Source organism: Aythya fuligula, chromosome 1 (genome assembly GCF_009819795.1).
Source record: "Aythya fuligula isolate bAytFul2 chromosome 1, bAytFul2.pri, whole genome shotgun sequence".
Lineage (NCBI taxonomy): Eukaryota > Metazoa > Chordata > Aves > Anseriformes > Anatidae > Aythya > Aythya fuligula.
The window spans coordinates 29,196,460-29,218,785 of NC_045559.1; the positions used below are offsets into that span (position 1 = coordinate 29,196,460).

A 22,326-nucleotide genomic window follows, 5' to 3' on the forward strand; every position below is an offset into this window, starting at 1 on the left:
GAACATGACTACTGGGGAAATTTATGGTGTCTGATAAAGAATATGGGCAAGTTAGTGACAGAAAAACACTTATGGGTCATATATTTCCCCATGGAAGTCGGTTTCATAAACAACCTAATTGTGATGCTTAGTATATTAAATAAATACATAAAGATCATCCCTAATTTAGAGGCAATGTAAGATGAAAGGAAGTCTTGGGAGGGGGAAGGAAGAAGAAAAGGAGTATAAGAGGACATGTAGAAAGGCTGTTTGTAGCAGATCTTCAAAGAACTGTCATTCCTGATAGGAGTCTCTTGAGCATCTACATTTTTAGTGTTCACCAAGAGAGACAGAAGTACTGATCCCTTTGAAATTCATGCACCAATACATAGTAAGTTAAAAAAAATTCAAATGTGTAATATTTTCTTGATGAAGTTGAAAGTTAATGAGTTTGGTTAGAGTATAGGTGGGGAGATAGCAGCACAAAAATACACTAGCAGGTTGTCCTTGTTTCAGCTAGGATAGAGTTAATTTTCTTCCTAGTAGCTGGTAGGGTGCTGTGTTTTGGATTTAGGATGAGAATAATGTTGATAACACGATGATGTTTTAATCATTGTAGAGCAGTTCTTACACTAAGCCAAGGACTTTTCAGCTTCTCACTCTGTCCTGCCAGTGGGCAGGCTGGGGGTGCAGCAGAAGCTGAGAGGGGACAGACCCAGAACATCTGACCCAAACTGGCCAAAGGGGTATCCCATACCATTATGGCATCATACTGAGCAATTAATATGGGGTGGCTGGCCAGGGTGCAGGGTGGACTACTCAGGGATGAGCTGGTCAGCAGGTGGTGAGCATTTGCATTGTGCATCACTTGTTTTTTACACATTGTCAGTATTAGTACTATTATTTATTTATTTATTTATTTATTTATTTTCCTGACCTCTTAAACTGTTTTTACTTCAATCCACAAACTTTCACTCTTTTTCTCATTCCCTCCCCTATCCCACTGGGGCGGAGGGTGAGCAAATGGCTGTGTGGTGCTGAGCTGCCAACTGGGTTAAACCGCAACACAGGTAAAGTGATTATCTTGCATTACTGGAGGTAAAATGCTATGTCAACTGCTTCATCAAGGGTCTTACTATTTTCTGTACATTATTCAGGCAATATTTCTGTTTTTATGATAGTACAAATTATTTTCTTGGCTGAATCTTCCACGCTACTAAATGAGTATATTCCTGCTTATTGGAGATCATGAAATTTGCATGTGACTTTTTGAATCATACACCTACAAAATGACAGCTAATGCCACTCAGAATGGCTCTTGATTTTCTACCGTTGAGGTAGATGTCACATATACAAGCAAATACAGTCTCAAAATACCTTACCTTATTTACCTTTCCTGAGGCCAAAGAAGATAACCTCTGAGCACTCCCATTTTCCTCAATTTTTCTTAAGATCGAGTTCTTTTTTAGAGTATATTTTGTAAGGTAAGATTACAATAATATTCAGAAATAACCATTCTCCTTATGTGCTGAGATATCTACAGGGATCTTGATTCTGAAAGCTTCCACCCTATCAATGAGCTTTTAAAACCCATCTTCAAAATTAGAAGTTACTCAGAAGAACAGTCAGCTTCAAAGCAAGCTAATAGGTTCCCAACGTGAGCTCACAGCTAGTGAGCTTTGCAAACCTTTATACAGAAACATTTAAAGAATATATATAGTATCATCCAACCTCCTGCTTGGAACAGCGTGCAGCATTCAAACTTACATCTTTCCTTGGTATTTATGATGTATCCAAAATATTTTGAATTTATCAACTCTTTTTCATGTTCCTTTGATGGTTCAGTAAATGCATTATATTGGGGCAATGGTCATCATTAATTGCTAATGTTTTTATTTTATTGTTAGTTCTTATTTAGTAAAGTTTCATTTCTCCTGTGCTCATGTCAATTATATTCTATAATTTGGTTATATGACAACTGATTTTCATTCCTTGACCAAAAGTCCTCCAGTGAGTCTCATATTATTAAGTAGACATATATATTTAAACCAAAGGCAACTGTACACCTCTTCGGCAAACACATTGCTCAGTTTAAACTGTCCTGTCACATCTATTGATATTTTCCCTACAGCTAACATATATTGCGTATCAGTCTATGATATGTCTAGGAAATCCCATTTCACACATCACTTCTCACAGTATTTCATAATCACACAGTCAAAGGATTTTGCATTATTGGAGAAACAAGGAAGTATTAAGTCAAACCATCTTTCATAGTGTTACTTAAATTGATGGTTGGGTTCTTCCACATCTTTTCTGACATCAGTTGCTCTGTTGTTACTTGCACTGTTTTAAGTTTTGTGGTGTCACAGAATCACAGAATCACAGAATATCCTAGATTGGAAGGGACTCACAAGGACCGTCAAATCTAACCTCTGGGTCAGCACAGGACCACTCCAAAATCAAACTCTATGTCTGAGAACATTGTCAGAACACTTCCTGAACTCCAGCAGGCTCAGTGCTGTCCCCAGAGAACAGAGCTCAGCGCCTGCCCCTCCGCTCCCCTCATGAGGGAGCTGCAGGCCGCCATGAGGCTTCCCCTCAGCCTCCTTTGCTCTGGGCTGAACAAACCAAGGGACCTCAGCTGCTCCTCATACATCTTCCCCTCTAGACCCTGCACCATCTTTGTAGTCCTCCTTTGGAAACCCTCTAGTAGCTTTATGTCTTTTTTTATACTGTGGTGTCCAAAACTGCACACAGTACTTGTGGTGAGGCCTCACCAGTGCAGAGCAGAGTGGTACAAACACTTCCCTCAAACATCTAGCAGTGCTGTGCTTGATGCACCCCGGGGTACAGTTGGCCCTTTTGGCTCCTGGAGCACGCTGCTGGCTCATATTCAGCTTGCTGTCAACCAGAACCCCCAGGTCCCTTTCTGTGGGGCTGCTTTCCAGCCTCTTGGCCCCCAGTCTGTATGTCTAGCCAAAGAACATAGTCTGTATGTATAGCCAGTGTCAGTAATATTGATCTGCAAACTTTGGATAGAAATACAACTTTTGATTGTTTGAAATAGAAACAATGTGACTAGAAACAGGATTTTTTCTGTCTTAATAGAAGTTGTGTCCCTGGAAACTTTTGATCTAGGTAGGGATATGTTTATCAAATACCTCTGAAGTTCATTTGTATTCAGATCTAGAAATGTTTGACCTGTCTCTCGCCCTTAAAAGAGTCTTTTAAAATGTTTTGCATCTTCAAATCTTATATATACTTCCAGTGAATATTTGCATAATTTCCTGAATGTTTTTTGATACTGTAATGCAAAGGACCATGTGATGTCTGACAGGTATATAAAAGACAAATGCTTCTCTATGCAGTACATTATACCCCAAGTAGAGCATTCAGTAGTTTCTCCCAAGCAGCCCAAACACTTGTGATACTTAAAATGTCAATGGAAGATATACATGAGTAGCAGAGGAAGAGGAGCCAGCAGACAGCAGGGCTGGTTAGCTCAGTTGGTTAGAGCGTGGTGCTAATAACGCCAAGGTCGCGGGTTCGATCCCCGTACGGGCCATGTATAGTTTTGAGGAGAGAGAAGTGCAGGTGCTCACCTCTTGGAGAACAAGACAAGACCTGAGGGAACCTTGGGGGGATGTTGAGGCTGGATATTAGGAAAAGGTTATTCACTGAGAGGGGAGTGGTCAGGCACTGGGATAGGTTCCTGGGAAGTGGTCATGTTACCCAGCCTGCTGGAGTTCAGGGAGGGTTTGGGTAAAACTCTCAGCCATAGGGTCTGATTTCTGGGGGGTCCTGTGTGGAGCCAGCAGTTGGACTTGGTTATCGTGGGTCCCTTCCAACTGGGAATATTCTAAGAGGCTGTGATCTTATTTGCATTTCTTATAAAGCAGGGAGTTTGATAAGTATCACAATAGTAAGAATGAGGATACAGATAGACATTTCTCATCTTCAGGTCAGTCCTGGGAGTTCTCTCTATATTTTGGCTTCATTTAACTCTGTGAGATCTTTCCATACAGCTTTCCACTTTGATTGTTGTATCATTAGCACAGAAGACTCCCTTCTTTTTTACCAAGGTTCAGTTATCATTTTATGTCTTTTAAAGTTAGGAGGTTCTTTAAAAAAATAATAATAATAAAAAAATATAAACACACCTCTCACACCTCTTCTATTATATAGCATATTTGAGATTTTTTTTTTTTTTTTTTTTTTTGTTATGCTCAATTTTCATGTCCAGCATTTGGACAAGCAGAGCCTGATTACTGGGCATTTTGTATATATTTTTTGTAAATCATTCTGTTCTTCAGTAGGTGCTAATTTATCCAATTTCAAATACAGATCTCTAAATTGTCTAGTACTCTGTTTTTGACCTTTTGCTTCTCTTCTATTTGAATGCTTGCCATAACTGCCTCTTCTTCTTGGAAATATATATTGAATTGTATTTTTAGTATCTTTTTTTTTTTTTTTTTTTTTTTTTTTAAGAAGTATTTTTCAATACTTTTGAGCAGCAGATCTCGTGTGCATTGCTTCTTTTCCATTTTTTTGATAATTTGTATGACCTGGGATTTGAGAATTTGTTTTAAGTACATAGAGGATTATAGCTTTGCCTTTAATTGGTGAACACTGACTATTTTTCTACCCTTTTTTCTGTAGACCTCTGGGGTCTTCATGGACCCATTAGTTTCCGAAAACTTTCAGGTTTTCCTAACCCTAGTTTCAAGACTGGAGCACTACTCTTCTGCCAGTGTTGTACAGATTATCTCTGAACATTTTGACTCACTTTTTGATTTGGGGTCATTTTTAGTGACTGGAGAAATGCTCACATGATCTTTGGCATGGAAAAATGAAAAGCATGAAAAGCTTTCGAGTAGATCATAAGGATGATATGAAAAGGAACGGAAATTAACCTAACATTGTTATTGCCAACCAACATTCATTTTCCATTATTAAATTTCAGTGAATATATTTAGAGGTAATTTTCAGTATAATCACACTATGTGCTAAAGTATTTGTATATTCTTCTTAGCTGATGTTATATGATTTAAGTGTTTTTACAGCAAATCCAATATGAAAAGTGAAGTTTTTTTTTTTTTTTTTTTTTTTTTTTTTTACAAGTGGAGTGCCTTCAGATAGCATATATAATAAAACTTAAATCAAATTAATTAGAAGAACACCCTGTGGAGGTGCCTGGTGCCAGGGGCAGGGGCTGCCCCCAGCTGTTCCTCCAACTGCCCTGCTCCCAGCTGGGGGTGGTGGGATGAGCCCTGGTTGTATGGCTCTGCCCTGAGAACCTCTGGGGAGTTCCTGCCACAGCTGCCTGTGGGGAGCTGCCAGCCCACACAGCACCCTGGCTTTTTTTCCCTTCTTAAAATTTAATCCTGGAGTGTGTTTTCCTTGTATATAAAACAAGAATGATGTTAGTTTTCTTAGTTTGATGAAACTTGCAATTTAACTGTGTAAAATAAATTGGGAAACAGTAAAATAATGAGATGAAATATGATCTTTATGCCAATGAGTGTATATTAATAATCCATAATAAGAAATGCTCATTCTACAAATGGAACTTTTAGATGTGATTCAGAGCCCTTCTGTTTCACCACTTCACATAGTTCTCAGCTTCTAAGCAGCTGCTTTATCAATCATTTCTGTAAGTGAGCCTGTAGATTGGTGTGTAAATGAAGTGTTGTATCTGCTCTCTCCCTTGTTTTCTTTTATGCCCTGAACCAATCCTATGAAAGGCAGATTCATTTGTTGTTTAGTTGAAATAGAATGACTGCAATTCCACAAACAAATTGGGCCTCAGTCAGGTGCACTCTGTCATAAATAATCTCTGAGGAGATTGGATTTCTCTCCTTGCTGATGTACTTCAGCCGTACGTTAAACTCATAGCTTCTTAAAGGCACTGAGTTATTGCTCAGCTGAATGATCACTGAACAGCAGGTACCTGTCCTTGTTCTCTTGTGTTGTAGCTGTGTTTATTTCCCTAAAGCATATTCAGCAAGGTTTATGGTAAGAGAAAGTACTAGTCCATTTTCTAGTTGTTTCTTTTTTTTTTTTTTTTTTTTTTCCACTCTTTGTCCCAATCTTTTCTTATTCACCTCCATGATACACTGCTCTTTTGGCACATATTTCCTCATGATCTGGAGAGAAAAGCCATTTCATAGATTGGTTAAGGGCATTTTCCATGGTCAGGTCATCTCATACTCATATTTCACATTTAGCAGTAGACCACTTTGAAATTTAGCATCATGTCTTTATTAGCTGCAGGAAATGTCTTTAAAATTTCACTTATAATTTTTACACTTATTTATTTGGCTTTGTTGTAAGTTTGCTTTCCACTTCAGTGTACCCTTTTCCCTTTCTTTCTCAAAAGCAAAATAAAACTCCTTAACTCTGTAGCTGGGAAGTCGGTGGTGCAGGCAGTGTGATAATGTAATCTCTGCCTTTACCCGGGCTACTTTCTGCAGGTTGTGTAATGGGTCGAGCAACATCTGCTGAAATTTGATAGTTCTGATCTACCATTTCTGCACACAGCCAATTCCGCTGAACAGTTGGAATTATACTTTGCTTAGATTGGTTTATGTAACTACCACAACTAAAACTGAACAATTCCCACAATACAGCAATCTTGTGAACATGGGTGAAAATATGTGAACATGGGTGTAAGAATGGGCAAATACTCTCATCATTACAAACCCTGTGAACATACTGCAAATGAGCTAAAAAGCAGTATATATAATTTTTCTTTCTTCTGCCGTATTGCACTTTGTATAGCTCAGGTTGCATTTCTGATATAAGCCAGCTCACAGCTGTGTCAGGTTGCACATGGCTATGAATAAGTAGACTTGGGCGTACGTGCATATACTTGTCAGAATGAATCAGCTGGCTGTTTGGTATGTAGGCTGAAGGGAGATATTAACAACAGAGCAACTTGAAGGCAAAAAGGAACGGGCCTCTGATGGAGAAGCTTAATAAAAGGGGTTTGAAGGTTGTGTGGCTAATGTGTGGTGGATTGGAGGTATGGGGTGGGGACTGGGCACAGCAAAATAGGCTGAACGTGGTGTTTTAGAAAATTTTAGGGTAGCAATAAATTCAAGTTTTGAAGTGGTAGCAGAGAAGGATTCACCAGAGGGATTCAAAACCATGTGGTTTAACAACAACATTGCACAAAAATTGCCACCGAGACAGAAAGGATTGGCAGGAGAAGAGCTCAGGACCAGAGCAAGACCCTAATAACAGAAGAGAAATGATGAGCTGCAGAACGGCAATGTTTGCTGAGACATGGAGATGAAATGATAGATACTAGGGAGAGATTTTGGATAACTGATGGTGGGGTAACAGAGAAGAAAGAAAAGACAAAAATATAGCTCATGGTCCTCAAAGATTAGGAGACTAATAGTAGTAATAGTGATAGAAAAAGGAGCAGAAAGGATTTGAAAGTGAAGATGGGAGAACCATCTGTTTAAGGTGGCAGAGGCAGGCCTAAAAAGAGAGATTAGCCAGGCATAGGAGATAAGTTATTGTGACAGGTGCGTTTTTGAGTCATCGGTAGATAGCTTTATAAGCTATATGAGTGGAAGAAAGTGTTCACAGTCACTGCAGAGTGAGAAGAGCAGGGGTTGAGGCCCAAGCTCTGCTTTATCATCATTATATCAGAAGAAAAAAATATTTTTTGGAACAGAATACCAATAACTTTTCTGTATTTATGGCTCTCTTACTCTTCTTGTTTGAAGCATGAAAGGAAACTAGTGGGAATATTTTTTTTATCCAACTGAGTTCGTACAGGTCTATTACTTCAGTGGTAATGTAAGGAAGGTTGTAAATAAAGTTTCTTTCTTCCTAATTGAAGGAAAATGCATTTTAAAACTGTTCTTATTGCATATTTGAATTGATTCATAGCTCTGCGAAATATGATTGAATTATTCCTCTGTGAAAAGTGGACTTCAAGTAATGATGGGTTCCAGTCAGGGTGCTTTAGTGTAATTGGCAAGCAGCCGTCCATTTTGCTCTCAGTGTGATGTTAGACTTGAATGGAAAATAGAGAATCCAAGGTAGAGCCTTTCACAGGAATTGTGTAGTGGATTGTTCATAGGCTCATAAAATGCTCTGCAGTACACATTATTAATTAGGTAAATACGTTACATAAAGAGAAAATCTTTCTATTATTATGAAAAAGGATGCAGGATAGTTTAAAAAAATCAACTGAACTTTTTAAAAAGGATTGCTGTGTTATATACCTGTGGTACAAAAGGTGTGGGTGTTTTTTTTTTTTTAAGTGTGTGTTTCAATTATACAATAGAAACATTCTTTTAATTTTATTATTGCTTCTGCCTTGCTAGATTTTTGTGTGTAGTTATGACTATTTCTGTATTTTAAAAAGAAATCAGAAATTGTAGTGAACACTATATGCTCCTATTTTCTCCTTGTAATCCATTGCTCACTGAAGGCAATGACAGTTACTTACCTTGCACTGGATATTGTGGGTAATAAATACACATATGTTGTCAGACTTTTTTTCCTAGGTAGATATTTTTTGAATATATTGAATATATTGAATATATTTTTGAATATATATTGAATATATTTTTGAATATATATTGAATATTATTGTATATATATTGAATATATTTTTGAATATATTTGAATATAGAGTAAAGGTTTTTGACTCTTCTATGGGGTTAGAAGGGATGGGTGGATGGCTCTGGAGGAGTAGGGCTGGAGGCCAGGAAGTTCTGAGTGTTGGGTTTCCTTTCTCCCATAATGTCATTATGAAGCTGTAGAGACAACTCATATTTTGCTTCAGTTTCTTCATCTGTACAATATGGATAGTGACAGCTGACTAAGACTAACTTAATTTTAATAAGCATTTGAGTCAATTGATCTGAAAAGCTTGCCATCTTTTCTCAGATAGGTTCACGTTACTATATTTTATTTAAATTTCATAAGGTTAAAAAAAGCACAGTAGCTTGTTCATTTTCCTAATGTGATATGGGGTTCTCTTGTGGTTATTGCTCTCTGCTCACATGTCTCTCTTGGAAAGTGCCTTGAAACAGCTAAATGCCTTATTATCAGAAAAGAATGAATAACTGCAATCACTTCTTCTCAGATTTACCTACTTAATGAGTGAGGAAAGGAGATTGCTTTATAAAAAAACATAAAATGTTTTAATGTATTCTCAGCAAAACTCCTAAAATTCTTCAATTGATGCTTATCCTACCTTCACTGTGAGACTACGATATTTTCCCCTCAAATTACCTGGATGTCTTGCAAGAATTTACTCCAAGTGTGAAACCTCTTTTGAGCAGATCAAGTAATTTAAGCAATTATGCATCATTTGCTCTAACATTTCTTCTTTCATAATAGAACAAGATTATTCTGCCAGTGTTTTTTTTTTTTTTTTTTTTTTTTTTAACCTCTGTCACATGAAATTAATATAATGTAAATATTGTCTTGTGAAGAACCAGTACTCTCCTATCTAATGTCTTTATGTTTGTGTTTCTGCATATCTGTTCATCTTCTCCCATCACTGTTCTAGAATACAATTCATACTTCTATCTCCTCCCATGCTTTAGAGAATGTATGTGCAGACTATACTAAATATACAGTATCAGACCCTGTTCCCCAATAAAAAGTGGTATCCTCAATTTCACTTGTTGCCATAAACTCCTTAAACACAAATTTCTTTAAAAGATTAATTGCCAGTTACCCCCAAAACAACACATTGCAAGGAGATATATGTCTGGTTGAGTGTTTCTCTCTTTCTCTCTCTCTCTCTTTTTTTTTTTTTTTTTTGGCTATGAAACTAGGGTTTACTGAAATATTCTACAAATGTACACTTTTAACGGTACAAGTAAAATGTAGAGTACAAATAAAAAGCAAACTCAATAAATGCACGGCTTAATTATGAAGATTTTTGAGTGATTTCTTTAGAACTATACTTTCCATATGTTGTTGAGCTTTACTTGCATGCTGATTGGTCAACTTTGCTTTCTGCTATATAGTTCTCTGGCCATTTTATACTAGTTAGGTGTAAACATCTTTTCAAAATCCTCTGTGCTTTTCCCATCATTTCAGTTCTCTTATTTTTTTCCCAGGTTCCTACAGGGAGTTGAGAAATAGTAACTTGATAGATGAAAGCTTCATATTGTGTTGATATATTTTATTATGGAGAATCAGTATTCTAATAAATTTTTAAGAATATGAAAGGTGGAGACCTGTGATCCCTTAAACAATAATGTTATTTTAATGGAAGAATTTTTCTTTTCAATGCAGCTGACTTAAGAATTATGGCAATAGTAGCAATAATTTTGTTGGTATCTCACACTGAATATCTGTTAGTGAATAGGCTTATGTTGACATTAATAGCATTCACATATTTATTTGCTGCCATAAATACATTCTTCTATTGTAATGTAGTGTATTATGTTACATTTTAGACATGTTTATGTTGTATAAACCGTGCTCTTTATATGGTGATCTGCATTGTTCACTATGGTACAAATCTAAGCTTAGATTTTTGAAATTACTTAATATCCACGCTGGGGCCACAATAATGGCAACCTCATAATACATCTAATTTCCTAAACATGGTAACAAAGCAGTCAGTCCTTGGACACTTCCCACTGAGAAATCAACGTTGTGAAGGCTTCTCACTGTTGTAGTAATCTAACCAACCAACTAACCACTAACCAACCTTCCTAATGCACTGAGCATTGCTCATTGGCTCACACAGACTTCATCTGTGTGTCAGGCCTTTGGAGGCTACCTTGGCATGTGACAGACCTGTCACGACAATCTTTTTTTGTCACAACAAGCCTTTTATTGTTGTTTCTGAATTAGGCACCTAACCTGGTTACATTACACAGATGTGCTCAATCTTATTAAGAGCCTGTTGCTTAGTTCCCTTAAATATCAGGAAACTTTCTGTGGGGTATAATTATTAGACTTCTGCTACAAGCATAGTAGAAATTGAGCTCTGAGACTTCTCAAAAGCATGTTCATCTCTTATCTCCACCAAATCCAATGGTACTGTATACATAACTAATCTTCTGAATCCCATAATTACCAAACTTAGAGATTACACCAATGATCTATGTTAGGAACCTCTTTATTCACCTTGCTGGCTGAACCTCCACATAGAGCTCCTCATCTTGAAAGGCTTGATGATTTACTGTGCTTATTTCTACCCTACATGGGGGAACAATTTATCTTTATTTTTATTTTTATTATTATCTTTTTTTTTCATCTAGATCTATTAGAATTAATGACATAAGGTATTCTGTTTCTAACAGAAATTCTTGTACCATGTGAATGTCATGCATGTGCAGTTACTAAAATTCATGTCTGCTGAGGACATTGATAAAGTGACTGTTAAATACAGAATATCAAGTGAAAATACATTTTATGTTTGTGTATGCACTTACATGGATTTCTGAATTTGTTTTTATTAGTAGTTTTCTTTTTGCATCTTAGGAAACTTAACGTGAAGTTAGGGTATACATTTCATACATTTCAAGGCAGAGAAGAACCTTCTTTCTTGTCTATGCTATTATCACTCTCAGTTTTGAAGAAGGTGTGAGAATTCCTTTCTGGGCTTTACAAGTAGGTCGAGATTTGTCTACTGAGTGGGTGTTATTAGTATTTTTAACAGCCTCAACAGTTACTAGAGAAGATGTTTTAAATCCACAGGACAGTGATTGCTTGTTAGACTACTACAGTTGCTATGAAACAAGCTGAAAAATGGCCTGGGTTACTTAGGAAATTGCAAGTACATAGGCAGGCTTAACTTTTTTTTTTTTTTTTTTTTTTTTCTACCTGCAGTGCTTCTGTTTTTGATAGAATCACCAGTCTCATTTTTAATGTCTAAATTATGCTATTGAGGCACATGGTAGTAATTTAGTACAAGGCAACGTCTTATTGGGAACATTCTCTAGCATTGCAATTTCTGAAACCTAATTTTTGCTGAGTACCCCTTAATGAAGCATATGTCTTCTACCTCACCGTGCTGCTTGTATGGAGCTAATGCTGCAAGTTTGTAGCTTTTGCTGTTCTGCCTCCACACCTGTATAAGGGTCCAATAGATATGTCTTGATAATAAATGTGATTGTGCTACTTCAAAACAGAAGCAGCTGTGCTCTAATGGCCGTCTAGGAAGCCTGGGATACGTATGCAAGTGAAGTATGTAAAGTAGGTGGCATGAATAATCCCTTACTAACTTGAAATACTCAGTTTCCAAAGGTCAAACCTCTAATATGTTGCAACCTTCAATTACAGTAGTTCGGGTTCATACTGGTGGGTTGAAACAGCTGGTTACGTGTCACTGCTTTCAAAGATAAAATATAGCTGTTCATGGTTCTTTAAGTTTTGAGTGAATCCACCAGTCCTTCATGGATATTTTCTTTTGCAGTGCACTCTAGGACAAACGTAGTCTGGGTATCTGAAGAGACAAGTGAGATGTATGTCTCTGATTTTCAGGATTCTGCTGGAAATCAATTGCTGCAGATTTTTATCTGTCAGCTTGCCCTTGGCTCTCTCAAGGAGGTCCCAAATGATCCATCAGGACGATTCATCGGGAGAGTGTTAGTGGTGGTTGTCAATGTTAACCTGTGGTGTGCTGGTGACACAAATAGCCTTCAGTTTGTAGATAATCTTGGGGAGGCTGATAAGGACAACCTCTGCCTCTTGAAATGTAAAGCTTCCAGAGGCACATACTGCTTGCACAAAAGCTGTAAATTAGTTGGGACAGCTTTGACGAATAGTAGGAAGTTGGGTAATTGGGTGATTCATATGGATTTAATGGAGACAGAACAAATCACTGAAGTACAATGGCAGGTTTACATAAAATTCTGAACAGTGAAAATGATTAAAGGAGGAAAACAGATAAACTTATAAAAGAACAAAATCAATCCTGTGATTTGCAGCTCAATGAGTTGTAGGTTGTGCTCTGGCCTCAAATCTTGCTTGAACCTTGCTTAGAGGGTGCTTATCCAGTAAAATCCTTAACATATGCATAAATGTAAGCACGTGAGGAATCCCATTAATAACAATTAGTATTGTGTTGACAGTCACAGGAGACTACTTGGCCACTTGTGCAGTCCAAAGGGCCTGGGGGTGGTCAGTAGCTGTGAGGCGGGTCTGAGGCCCTGGGGGGAAGCCCAGGCAGGGACAGTCCTCTGAGGCACAAGGCCAGGCCCAGGCCCAGCTGCACAGGGTCCCTGTGAGGGTGAGTGGGCACCCCTCAAGGCTTCCCCCATCTGCAGGACCCATGGTGACATGGCTGCACCATCTCAGAGCTGGCTGTGGGCAAGGGCAGCCAAACCCCCGTAGAGAGAATGAGATAGCAGGGCCTCTGGGTCTGCTTGGGACCCTGGTGCTTGTTTTTGCATTGTAACAAAAGTACCATTCATATACCAGCAGCTTGTCAGAGTTTTTAGTTAGTAGCCAAATAATTCAGACATACCTAATCTTACCCAGTTGAATATATATTAGTAGCGGAAATAATCTCAGAAAATCATCCAGGTTTGCTTTATAAGGGGAAAGGATTCACCCAAACAGCAATTTATCCCGTCCTGGAATAGATATCTGAGACAGGAGGTTTTAAACAACTTCCAGTGTACTATCTTTCCCAGTTTAGGTAAGCAAGAAAAACAACAAGCTTACTGTAAAAAGAGCTAGTTTACAATCAGTAGCTGCTCTTCAGTCCAGGGAAACCCATGATAAATTTTGGCGTTCATAGCTCTTTCAGTTACCTGTATTTGACCTTTAGCAGCAAACTAATCTCTTCAGCATGCGTTGTGTAGGCATTGTGAAAACAACTTAAAAACATAATTCAGGATTTTTTTTTTTTTTTTCTTATTTGTACGTCTTTTAAATGCGTTTTTTTTTTTTTTTTTTTTTTTTTTTAAGTAAGATTTAAAAAATAGTAGCTGCGTATATAGATACATTGTTTTGTAAAATTGTTGAAGAAAAACATTTCTGTTTTATTTTCACAATAGTCTCACTTCTAGTGTTTCTCAGCATTTAGAAAATACACCCTACAGATACATCCTTAGTAGATCTGCGTTTCTCTTATGAACAATACATTTATTTTCATGAATAACTTTGACTATTAGATGTATTGAATGTAAAAGGATGTGCATAAATGCTTTCTGCTGGGTAACTGAAGTATTTAAAAAAAAAATCTTTATTAAACTAGAGACATGATAGAACACTGAACAAATTGTGCTTTTGGACATTTATTTATTTCATGAGGAGGAGAAACTATAGAGACATAAACTTTAAGAATATCTGGTTTGCTTACATATCTGAAGTAAGTATCACCTGAATAAAGGTTTTTCTGTTTGTTTGTTTGCTTTAAGAAAAATAAATCAAACTTCAGATGCTGGTAGATTATTTGGATCATTATTTTGTTTTTAACAAATCCTTTAAAATTAAATTGAACAGTGGTATGACTTCCTTTTGTCCTCTCCTTTTTCTAGCCATATTTTCTACAGCTTGGGCTCTTGAACAAAGAACAGTTTATTATTGATTTTACTTCATTATTCTATTTGAACATCCAGGGACAGAAAGTGTCAACAATATGTTTCTGCTATATCCAAACTATGTTGTGTTTCTTTTTTTTTTAAAATATCATCAGATAGAATCAAGAGCAGACTTGTTTGTTGATGGAATAGATGCAGATCATTTTTTTTCTGGTGCTATGCTAAATTTGTGAGGAAATGTTTTTATCAGTTTAATACTTTGAAATTCTGTGCACCATTTTCTTGCTCTAAACTAATACAATAATAACATAATTATCATACAAGAATAACTTTTAATAGGTAGTTTTGGAATTTTCACTTGCTTTAGTTGCCTGTCAATGCAATTTCTGTAGACCTGTTTATTGATATTATAAAGAATTTATATAAATAACAAGGGAAGAACTCGCTCTCCATTATGTAAACTATATATTTTTCTCTCAAAAAAATAGAAAACCATGCATTACTTGATGGACTCCATATGTAGTTTCAAATTTCATATTTAAACGGTTGAATATCAGATGTTGAAACTAAGCATTTCGAAGCTGCATTACCTCTTCTCTGAGTAACTTTTTTTGATAAGCTTATATTATTTGAGGTGTTCTTTGATTCCAGAGAAGTGATCACCTTCCTTAATGTAGAATATATTAAATTGAACTGGTATTAGTCAGAACAGACATTTATAGTAAAAACATATTTTAATGTTTTTTTTTTTTTTTTTTTTTTTTGTCAGGTGTAGTTCACAAATAATTCTTTTTTTATTTCTAGAGTTGTTACATGGAAATTAATAAATCTAGGATTATTTTTCTATTCTCAGAGTTAAATTTCAGGAGAATATCAGGTAGGAAATTATTAGACATTATTTTTTGCTTATAGTCTTCATGGCCTGATAGTGCTGACATTTTCGGAACTTATCTTTTGGACCAGACTTTTGCCGTTCTATCTTTTAATAGATAGAGCAGACAGTAAGAAAAGTAGGTGCCTAGGTTTGATTACCAGACTGGGAGTCTAGTCCCTATATCATTTTAAAAGAAATGCTTTAGCATTATGACAAAAGAGTCATATTTATAGAAAATGTAGTTGAGGCATTTTGGTTGCATAAGAATGTGGATTTCAGAAGTAGGAATTAGTTCTGTCAAAATTCAAGGAGTGAGGAAGGAATATTCATTAGAAGAATCTCAGTGAAAAGTAAAGAAAAAAGAAAAAATACAAATACTTTGTGAGCAAAGCTGAAGTCTAATTTAATGAGGGTGATCTGAGAAGAAGAAAATATACAGCTTAATGTATCTCTTGTTTAGGAAGACTTGACTTGATTGGAAGTTTGGAAGTACACCAAAGCTAATTCTGCTATTTAGATGACATTTTAATCAAAAACAGTGATAGTGGGTTCAATGATTAATCTTAAAAACAGAATACTTAAATTATTCTAATTTTTTGTTTACTAGTATCACAGTTCCAGGAGTTTTTAAATGTATGAAGGAATTACAAAGATTGATAGCATTGCAAATTTATTATCTATCTAATTAGTATTTAAGATAGAGAAATGGTCATGCTATGTGAAATTACAGGTTCATACAGATATTATTGGATGTAGTCCTTAAAAATACAATTATGGTGCACAGATACTTAGTTGGCTTAAGTTATGTTATTAATTTGAAACAGGCACCATGTTTTGTACCTAGGATGTTAAGTGCTCATCAAGTGAAATGAAACCAAGTAAAACTTGCCCTTTTAGGAAATGTATAAAGCGATATGAATGTCCTATTGCCGAACCAATGAATAGATTCTTTAGATTTTCCTGTACTTACTGAAAGTAACAGTAGCAATAAATGCTGTTATAAATAAAAACATGTTGGCACATGCTTTGTTATTACCAAGTATCCCCAACCTGTGCTGCATCTGCAGCAGGCTTGCTGCTAATGTATGCTTCTGCATTTTCATTGCTGTTGATAAACCCTCTAGCTAGGTTTTGCTTACCCATTCATGGGTTGTGCTACCTATCTCAATGTTCCTTTTGCTGAGAAGATACACCACTAATTCTTAAAAATTGCTAAAAGGCTTTGTCAAAAACAGTTTTGATGACAGGCTAGTTTATTAAATGTAAAATGTATATGAAAATCTTAAAGCCTATTCATTAATAGTTGTACTGCTCAGTCATTTTGTAAGTGTTATTATTCCAGGTATATGGAGAGGTAACAGATGTAGACAGTATAAATGACATAAATCAAACAGAAGAACAGAACTAATGTATATTTTAATATTTAATTTCAGTGGAGAGCTTGATATATCTCTTTAAACCTTAGAAATTCTTGAAAAAAGGCTTAGACTTTTAAAATTGCAGCATTTGGCATTTTGATATTTTCTGTTAACACATGTTCATCGGTGCATAACACTAATTTTATTTTCTTCTAGACTATATAAATTGAGGCATGGCCCCCAGTAGTAAGGCAATGAATGTTTAAAGCATTTATGCATAAAGCTGCCTCAAAGGATAATTAGATGATTATAATGTTACTTGCGTTGAGATAGCCAATTAAAAAAAATCTATTGCTCCCAAGCTTAATTATTTGAGTAATGATAACATATTAGCAACCTCTAAATTTGAGTTACTATAGCCAGCTATGATTAAAAAAGCAAAAAGGAAAAACATGAAATTCAAGATTTACTCGTGAAGACCGATAGACAGAAGTTTTACTAAATTTTAATTTTAATAGTTTTCTATGTTTCTTCTTCCTTTTTTTTTTTTTTTTTTTTTTTTTTTTTTTTTTTTTTTTTTTTTTCCTCCTATAATCTTGGACATTTCATAATCAGCTAATGAGTGCTTTATAAATGACCCTCTGCTCTTGTGTGATGTGTGTGATGTGAACGCGAAAGCATTATCCTTATGTGTTGTATGGAGGTTGCACATGCTACTAACTGCTTTTCGAGGTGGCAGGCATGAATGCATCAGCTTCTATTGCCAGCTCCCCTTACAGCTTGTGTAGCTTTGAAAGCCTCTAATTTGTCTTTAACTAGCCAGTCTACTGCAACCTCAGCATTGCAAAACTAGTGGGATTTACGCAGTTTTTTAAAACTGCTGTTTTAGTGTGTCATGTCTCCTTTAGTTACAACAAAATTTATCTTTTATTTACTTTTTACAACTAGACACTAAGCCATTTGTAAACATTTCTTCAGCTCACTGTGAACACTTTACTGACATCGTTCCATTCAGTTATACAGGAAAGAGTGAGGGGAAAAAGTAAAATTTCCTGATTGTTACACCAGAAGACTATACCTGACAGCTTTGCCTTCTGTAAATTAATTTCAGATAGTGAGTGTACTCCAGTCCGTTGTTTGCTAGGGTGTGTCTGGTGATGTTGAATTCCACTGCTGATTAAAGTTTCTTTGCTATTTTAAAAACAGACTGCAAAAACACATTGTTCTCTTCCAATTTCCTCTGTAACAAATAAAATCAGTAATTTACAAAGTTACTGTTTAGACTAATAGGGTCTGTAGATATAATTTTAAGTAGACCATGTATTTGTCAAAAGGAAAAACACTGACAATAGCTGTAATAGTGCAGACTATGCATTAACAGCAATGAAAATTTTGTTAAGAAATTAGCTTTCTATAAATAGAACTGCAGATGTACTGATATAAAGATATGCATGTGTCACATGTTTTTATACATTGAATAGTTCAGCACTGATTAATAATTTAGAGATATCCAAACTCAATTATGTAGTTTAAACAAACAGGTATGGTTTGTGTGTTTAAAGGAATTTTACTCTCAGGCATGATATTAATATGTTGAAAATATATTAGATTTTTTTTTTCCATGAAAATTTGAAGAGAAGAAAAAAATTGATGCATGACAGCATATATTACCTAACTGTGTGACCACTGATAACCACTTTGTACAGCTTATATTCTCAAAAATGGTGCTATATGTATCAGACTAGAAAAAAGATTAAATCTTTTTTTTTTTTCTTTTCCTTTGATTTTCAAAGCCTTATATTGCGCTGAGAAGAACTTCTTATCTTTATTAAAACCTCAGTATCTGCATTTTTATTTATAATGTTACAAACATAAAATTGAAACCTGCAAGTTGTGAAGGATAAAAAGTCATGTTTAAATAGAGACGCTAAATTACTCCTTCTAAGAGCCAATAAAACCAAAGAGCATTCATTATAAAAGTAATAAAAACTTATGAGTCCTATTTTATTAAAACTACTATCCAGTTTCCTGATGGGTCTGGATTACTTAGAGGATAAACCAGTGACATTTTATGTCTTGCAATGAGGTTTACATTGAAGGTGAGGTCTCCTGAAATTAGATTGGTAGTTTTAATGTGAATCCTAAGGGATGAATTTTTATGTTGTAAGATTGCAACTCCCAGTTTAACATGAGCACTTTTCATAACATCGTTCTGCCTCTTTTTATACTGACCATTCGGCCTTTGTTTATATTAGCAAAAAATTATTTTGTCTCATGATTAATGAATGATAGAGCACTAGCTTTTTGGAAGTAGTACTAGACACTAGCACTAAGTTTTGGAGCCACAAGTAATGCAATTCATATTTGATATCCTTGTTGCTTACCAGTCCATGATAGATATTTTCTTGTTTATAATAACTTTCAAAAATTATCACAAAGGCTAGTTCAAGTTTAAACTAAATGTATTTGTTTAAGAGATTTTAATATTAATAAAAATTGTAGTTTCCAAGCATACTTTTACTGAAATCATATCCATGTCAGTGATCGGACACCTACTGCTTAAGTAATTGGATGTCTTTAAGGCATTCAAATAATGTCATTGCAAGGTGTACATTTTAAAATATTTTGGTATATATAAAAGAACTAAAGAAAAATATTATTTAGGAAGATTTTCAAAATTAATTTTGACTCGCTTGTTTAACACGTTAGCATGAAAAGCAGAAAGGGTTGTTTTTTCCAATGAGTAGAACTGCATCACCAGCTTTGGTGCATCAGGACCTTAGTCTTTGTTTTTGATATTTATGACTAGAGCTTTAAGCACTTCTCCAATATAGGAACAAATTCCAACAAATACAGAGTGCCACAAATGTGCAGCAATTACACGGAACTTGGAAGCCTGGACTTTTAATTAGTTTACATTGAATTGTTTTGCAGTCCATTACAAAATCCGAGTTCTAGTTGATTATTATAGCCCCTCTTCTCTAGTTCGCTAGTTTTGTGCCACAATTTAAGTCTTCACTAGTTATGGAAAGATTTGTCATGTACATTTAATGCATTTTTTTAACTGGGCCTTTTTCTCATCTCATCCATTTTTATGTTTTTTATATTCCTCAACAAACCAGGCTGCGGTTACTTGTTTATCTGACATATATGAGAAGGTACAGGAAAATGGTAGCCAAAGTAGACCCATCTTGCTGTTACGGAGGGCCTTGCAGATGAATCAACATGTGTCCCTATCTTATTCTAGGCTAATTTTATTTATTGTTTTTAATGCCAGAATAATTCAAAATTATTAAGTTTTCATATTTCTAACTGGATTATTTTTGTAATTTTTTCTCTGTGAGAATTTCTAATTGTCCCTGTTTGAATGAAAGCAATTTCTGAAATGTTAAAGTTGTCTTTTCAGTACAAAATCATTTGTCTAATAATTTCTATTAGTGTATGTTGTGGTTTAACCCAGCAGGAAGCTAAGCACTACACAGCTGTTTGCTCCCCCAACCTGTGCCATGGGATGGGGGAGAGAATTGAGAGAGAAAAAAAAATGAAAACCCATGGGTTGAGGTAAGGACAGTTTAATGGGACAGAAAAGAAAGAGAAATAATAATAATAATAATGATAATCAGATGTACAAAGCAAGCAATGCACAATGCTCAACACTCACTCGTTGATGCCCAGCCCATTCCTGAGCTGCGGTGTCTGTCCATCTCCCACCTGTCCCCCATCCCTCCTCCTGGCTAACACCCCATATTAATTGCTCAGCATGATGCCATAATGGTATGGAATACCCCTTTGACCAGTTTGGGTCAGCTGTCCTGGGTCTGTCCCCTCCCAGCTCCTGCTGCACCCCAGCCTCCTTGCTGGCAGGGCAGAGCAAGAAACTGGAAAGTCCTTGGCTGAGTGTAAGCACTGCTCTGCAACTACTAAAACATCGGTGTGTCATCAACATTATTCTCATCTGAAATCCCAAACAGCACCATACCAGTTACTAGGAGGAAAATTAACTCTATCTTATCTGAAACCAGGACACTGTAGAAGATAGTAATTTGGAAGTTGATCCTGAGAGATATTTTAGCTTATATCATCATCTGATAGATGGATATGTAGTTATGTTTCACACTGCTGAAGCCATTTGTACTGACAGCTACTGAGCAAGAAAATGTGAGGGAGGGTTGTTATTTTAGTTGGTATTTTAGTTTCTGCTATCCCCAAAATTGTCACAAAGTAGTGCAAAAGCTTTGCAGCTGAGAAAATTCTATCAGGAAGAGTTTGTCTTTTAAGCACTTTTCCATCCACTTAAATTTGCAGGCTTTTTTTTTTTTTTTTTTTTTTTTTTCCTCAGATAGTACAGAAATGTGTCTCTGGAACTGTCTTACTCTAAAGACTGCTTACCTTCTCCATTACGCCACAACTACCTTTTATTTTGCTTTCCTTCCCATCTCCTTTCAACACTATTTTCTTCTACTCTTTTTACTCTTGAAAGAGGTTCACTTTGTCTTTATTGCACTGAGCTGTTACAAAGAGCTAAGGAGGCCAGATTTCCTGCACAGATCTCTCTCTAAATTCCACCTCATTCCCCCACATTATCCATCCCACTGTGATACACTTTCCTTTACTGTCTCCCAGAGCACTAACTCCATCCCTTCCCCAGGTTGCCATTGCTTTGTCTAGTTTCCATCCAACGCATTGTATAGTACCCGCTATTGCATTGTGAATTCCCACCGAGGGCTGTGGAAGGGGTGGAAATATGCCATGGCTAGGCTGGCCATGGTGCAGAGCATATGGAACAGATAACGTTTTGTTCACTCTTATAGCCTTTTTCCATGAGGGTCATTAATTTAAGTGTCTCCTTCCTCAGCTGCTGATTTTCATTAAATTTGCAAAAAAATTAACACTGGAACTTAACACATTGAGAGTTGTAATCCTGTGCTAAATTGGGTGCAAATCGCTCAACAAATTAAAATTAAATTTTCAAAGAGGTGGATCTGTGGAGATAGGTAATGCAATCCCATTAGTGTTGGTTTGGTTTTTACTTCACAAAGAAAAATCTAAGCTGTAAAGATAGCCTGGATGGCTCGGGATTCTCTACACTGAACACTGCTCAATTTTTTTCTAGGGTAGTTTGAATACACACCTGTCCTATTCTTATACTTTTCCCTAAACATCCTTTTTTGGTCATTGTCAGATAGGAGGCTAGTTTATGTGGACTGTCCTCGCTTTCTTAAATTCAATTACAATGAGACTGATTTCAGAGATTTCTTTTTGTAACAAAGTGCAGAGGAGACTGATATACAGGAGAAATATGCAGGTATCTGTAACTTACTCTGTTAAAGCAGTGCCCCAAATCAGCAGAATTAGAGAACTATTAGAGAAATACAAGGAAAAAACACAAGGATGGAAAAAGAACAGGATAAGTAAATTATACGTAAACCGGTACCAAAAATAAAGAAATATATGAGTGGGCTCTGAGACTTGCCCCAAAACTAGTTCTGATCATCTGGCTTCAGTTCCTTCAAAACTATGCTGTTATTTCAGTCTGTTAGAAGCATTTTAATAACAGTTTGAGTGTCTGAGCAGCTGTTTCTGACTTCAGCGCACTTTGTGAACACATGAATACTGCAGTGCAATA

At 36.0% G+C, this 22,326-nt stretch overlaps 1 protein-coding gene and 1 non-coding gene across 4 annotated transcripts in view; both read left to right on the forward strand.

Moving 5' to 3' along the window:
* Positions 1 to 22,326, forward strand: part of IMMP2L (inner mitochondrial membrane peptidase subunit 2) — a 454,134-nt gene that overhangs the window by 123,386 nt on the left and 308,422 nt on the right. The window lies entirely within an intron of this gene.
* On the forward strand, positions 3,474 to 3,547 carry TRNAI-AAU. Its single transcript has one exon. It is a non-coding gene; the product is annotated as a tRNA-Ile (tRNA).